We start from the raw sequence: 5,562 nt of genomic DNA on the forward strand, positions 1-5,562 counted from the left end.
GGACACCGAATAGGACAGGAGAAGTACTCCAGATATAACAAACTGACCCCAGCCCCCCGACACATAAACTACTGCAGCATAAATACTGGAGGCTGAGACAGGAGGGGTCAGGAGACAGCTAGATATACTGTCTCTATTATAAAATGACAGACCAGCTCGATCTACTGTCTCTATTATATTGTGACAGACCAGCTAGATCTACTGTCTCTATTATATTATGACAGACCAGCTAGATCTACTGTCTCTATTATATTATGACAGACCAGCTAGATCAACTGTCTCTATTATATTATGACAGACCAGCTAGATCAACTGTCTTTATTATTATTAATTCCGATAACGAACGAGACTCCGGCATGCTAACTAGTTATGCGGCCCCGAGCGGTCGGCGTCCAACTTCTTAGAGGGACAAGTGGCGTTCAGCCACACGAGATTGAGCAATAACAGGTCTGTGATGCCCTTAGATGTCCGGGGCTGCACGCGCGCCACACTGAGCGGATCAGCGTGTGTCTACCCTTCGCCGAGAGGCGTGGGTAACCCGATGAACCCCACTCGTGATTGGGATTGGGGATTGCAATTATTTCCCATGAACGAGGAATTCCCAGTAAGCGCGGGTCATAAGCTCGCGTTGATTAAGTCCCTGCCCTTTGTACACACCGCCCGTCGCTACTACCGATTGGATGGTTTAGTGAGGTCCTCGGATCGGCCCCGCTGAGGTCGGTCACGGCCCTGGCGGAGCGCCGAGAAGACGATCAAACTTGACTATCTAGAGGAGGTTAGGGTTAGGGTTAGGGGTTAGGGTTAGGCCTGTGCACCGTAAAACTAACTAGTTGAAACGAAACACAATTATATTCAAAACCTAACCCTAGCCCGTGCCATCCCTGGGTTGTCCCTCTACAAGCATAGTACTGCCCTCAGGTGCTGGTTTCTGCTTCTCGTGTGGCGTGTTGCTCCTCCGCTGTCCACGGGTCATACACGTCTGGACCCACCCGGAGAGCGCTTGTGAATCACAGCAACATATAACATTGAATCTTCTCTCCCCACTGTTATTATCTTTATTTCTTTGATTTGTCTCATTGTGCTAGAGGGATCGAATTGTATCCATATATAGAACTACACATAACAACTAAGGAAATAAAAAAGTACAGAATAATAGAAAATGTAATATAACTGAACAGAGTAACAAGACGGGGACACAATAGGGAGGGAAAGTTAGGGAAGTAAAGTATCAGAGAGGGAAATATTGGGATAAATGAGGGACTATCATGACAAAGGAGATTTAGCTGATAGAAGATCTGACTGGGGATATCGCTAGGTTAATTTAGAACGAAGTCTGGAAACTGAACGGAAAAGCAAACAGAAGAAAGAGGAGCTCAACATATAAGCCCTTGTAATGCTATACATTTCCCGCCTTTGAGTATCTCCCGCGGGTAAATTGAACCAATAAGATAACAGAAAGATAGAAACGCCCAATTTGGGCGCAGCGGCTGGGTCTCTCCCTCCTAATTGCGCCCATTTTAAAAGGTACAGGGTTCTCGGTCGAGGAAAAGATCCCTCTGAAGAAGCAGAAAGTTCTGCGAAACGTCAGGGCTTTGCAAACAGGACTTCACAGTGGATTTTAACATTGCTTGGCTTTTAATCACCTTTTTGATTTTAACCAATATAATTAAAAGTTACGTTTTAGAGGTAAGATGTGGAGGGGTAAGGGGGAGCTCATTGTCTAAAGGTGCACAGACACTTGGGGAAACAATTGGGATTTTAACCTGTGGGACCAGATCTTTTAACAGGATTGGACCTAGAAAGAACAACGGATCACAGCCCCAGCCCTGGAATTCGGGAACGTCCAGAAACAATCGTAACCTCATCTCCACCTCCATATTTCAATAAACCCAGCAGACAAAATAACAAGGCGGTAAGGACTGGTTCTGAGCAGCACAAAAAGTATTGTGCTGTTCAGGCCTTCACATCTTCTATTTCTAAATATAGCATTGCCCTGCTTTTTTGAATTACCTCCTCGACCGAGAACAACCCGATTGTAGGGTATTAACTAGGAAGCGCAGTATTTAGGTATTTTAGCCTCAGGGTTTAGGAACAATGCAGGCACTAATGAATTTAAAGACCAGGTCATATGATAGGATACCACAAACCCAACCCTATGCATACAGACGGCCAGGCCGATACGAACCCCCAGATGAGGAGACAAGACAGACTGCCAAACTGTACTTTAAATTAATACAGGCAACCCACCACATGGAGGTGGTGGAAAAAGCACTTAAAAACCAGACATTCCCCACTGGCATGATGAGACAGGTGCATCGTGTCACCAACTTTATTAAACCATCTTCACCCACAGATAACACCACAACAAAATTATCACAGAACACACACCAGTGGATGCAAAACAACATGAACATACTACAGGCACATTACCGGTCAATCACCTACACCATTACACAACAAATAAACATACCCAACACTCTGGCACTGACAATCGCAACAGGCTGGGCACATAAGAGGTACAAACATAAATTGACACCCACCACCATCATTAGAGTCGAAACCACCCTGAAACCCCTCAGACCACTTCCTCTCCCCAACAAACAACTATACAGACCAACTGACGACCAGGTGGCGAATCGCATCTCTGCATGTCTGGCAGACATATCAGTGTGGATGACGGATCATCACCTCAAGCTGAACCTCGGCAAGAAGGAGCTGCTCTTCCTCCCGGGGAAGGACTGCCCGTTCCATGATCTCGCCATCACGGTTGACAACTCCATTGTGTCCTCCTCCCAGAGCGCTAAGAACCTTGGCGTGATCCTGGACAACACCCTGTCGTTCTCAAATAACATCAAGGCGGTGGCCCGTTCCTGTAGGTTCATGCTCTACAACATCCGCAGAGTACGACCCTGCCTCACACAGGAAGCGGCGCAGGTCCTAATCCAGGCACTTGTCATCTCCCGTCTGGATTACTGCAACTCGCTGTTGGCTGGGCTCCCTGCCTGTGCCATTAAACCCCTACAACTCATCCAGAACGCCGCAGCCCGTCTGGTGTTCAACCTTCCCAAGTTCTCTCACGTCACCCCGCTCCTCCGCTCTCTCCACTGGCTTCCAGTTGAAGCTCGCATCCGCTACAAGACCATGGTGCTTGCCTACGGAGCTGTGAGGGGAACGGCACCTCAGTACCTCCAGGCTCTGATCAGGCCCTACACCCAAACAAGGGCACTGCGTTCATCCACCTCTGGCCTGCTCGCCTCCCTACCACTGAGGAAGTACAGTTCCCGCTCAGCCCAGTCAAAACTGTTCGCTGCTCTGGCCCCCCAATGGTGGGACAAACTCCCTCACGACGCCAGGACAGCGGAGTCAATCACCACCTTCCGGAGACACCTGAAACACCACCTCTTTAAGGAATACCTAGGATAGGATAAAGTAATCCTTCTCACCCCCCCCCCCCCCCCCTTAAAAGATTTAGATGCACTATTGTAAAGTGGCTGTTCCACTGGATGTCATAAGGTGAAAGCACCAATTTGTAAGTCACTCTGGATAAGAGCGTCTGCTAAATGACTTAAATGTTAAATGTAAATGTAACACAATAGGAGACCAACCACATACACTTACAAGCAATAGAACACACCCCACTACAAATTTCCCGACCAACGATACTAACTTCAATTCCAAACCCAGTGCCCCTTCTCTCCTCAGCAGAGGAATTTCCACCTCTATCAAAACCTCGCCCCCTGCCAAAAAAACAACCATCATACCTACGGACACTATCACTGGGAAAACAACCGACCCTGAGTGAAACCTATAACCTTCACACACAGACTCTTTCCAAAACACATCTTCACTCCCTACCCTCAACATCCACTCTCGCTGATTCCTCCCTTTCCAATCAAAAAGGAGAGGTAAACATAGCAACCACTACAACTGGACAGGAGAAATGGAAAAGTCCAGTGGGCCCCCCTATTCCTAAAGCAGTCACCCCTACTCCTAAAGCAGTCACCCCTGTCATAGCCCAGGTTCACCACACAGTCAACAGTCAAACAGAAACTTGTACACCTACAGTCACCTCTACTCCTAAAGCAGCCACCCCTATCATAGCCCAGGTTCACCACACAGCCAACAGTCAAACAGAAACTTGTACACTTGCAGTCACCTCTACTCCTAAAGCAGCCACCCCTATCATAGCCCAGGTTCACCACACAGCCAACAGTCAAACAGAAACTTGTACACTTGCAGTCACCTCTACTCCTAAAGCAGCCACCCCTATCATAGCCCAGGTTCACCACACAGTCAACAGTCAAACAGAAACGTGTACACCTACAGTCACCTCTACTCCTAAAGCAGCCACCCCTATCATAGCCCAGGTTCACCACACAGCCAACAGTCAAACAGAAACGTGTACACCTACAGTCACCTCTACTCCTAAAGCAGCCACCCCTATCATAGCCCAGGTTCACCACACAGTCAACAGTCAAACAGAAACGTGTACACCTACAGTCACCTCTACTCCTAAAGCAGCCACCCCTATCATAGCCCAGGTTCACCACACAGCCAACAGTCAAACAGAAACTTGTACACCTACAGTCACCTCTACTCCTAAAGCAGCCACCCCTATCATAGCCCAGGTTCACCACACAGCCAACAGTCAAACAGAAACGTGTACACTTACAGTCACCTCTACTCCTAAAGCAGTCACCCCTATCATAGCCCAGGTTCACCACACAGCCAACAGTCAAACAGAAACTTGTACACCTACAGTCACCTCTACTCCTAAAGCAGTCACCCCTATCATAGCCCAGGTTCACCACACAGCCAACAGTCAAACAGAAACTTGTACACCTACAGTCACCTCTACTCCTAAAGCAGCCACCCCTATCATAGCCCAGGTTCACCACACAGCCAACAGTCAAACAGAAACTTGTACACCTACAGTCACCTCTACTCCTAAAGCAGCCACCCCTATCATAGCCCAGGTTCACCACACAGCCAACAGTCAAACAGAAACTTGTACACCTACAGTCACCTCTACTCCTAAAGCAGTCACCCCTATCATAGCCCAGGTTCACCACACAGCCAACAGTCAAACAGAAACTTGTACACCTACAGTCACCTCTACTCCTAAAGCAGTCACCCCTATCATAGCCCAGGTTCACCACACAGCCAACAGTCAAACAGAAACTTGTACACCTACAGTCACCTCTACTCCTAAAGCAGTCACCCCTATCATAGCCCAGGTTCACCACACAGCCAACAGTCAAACAGAAACTTGTACACCTACAGTCACCTCTACTCCTAAAGCAGTCACCCTATCATAGCCCAGGTTCACCACACAGCCAACAGTCAAACAGAAACTTGTACACCTACAGTCACCTCTACTCCTAAAGCAGTTCACCCCTATCATAGCCCAGGTTCACCACACAGCCAACAGTCAAACAGAAACTTGTACACCTACAGTCACCTCTACTCCTAAAGCAGCCACCCCTATCATAGCCCAGGTTCACCACACAGCCAACAGTCAAACAGAAACTTGTACACCTACAGTCACCTCTACTCCTAAAG

The sequence above is a fragment of the Oncorhynchus nerka genome, linkage group LG7 (genome assembly GCF_034236695.1).
Source record: "Oncorhynchus nerka isolate Pitt River linkage group LG7, Oner_Uvic_2.0, whole genome shotgun sequence".
Classification (NCBI taxonomy): Eukaryota; Metazoa; Chordata; class Actinopteri; order Salmoniformes; family Salmonidae; genus Oncorhynchus; species Oncorhynchus nerka.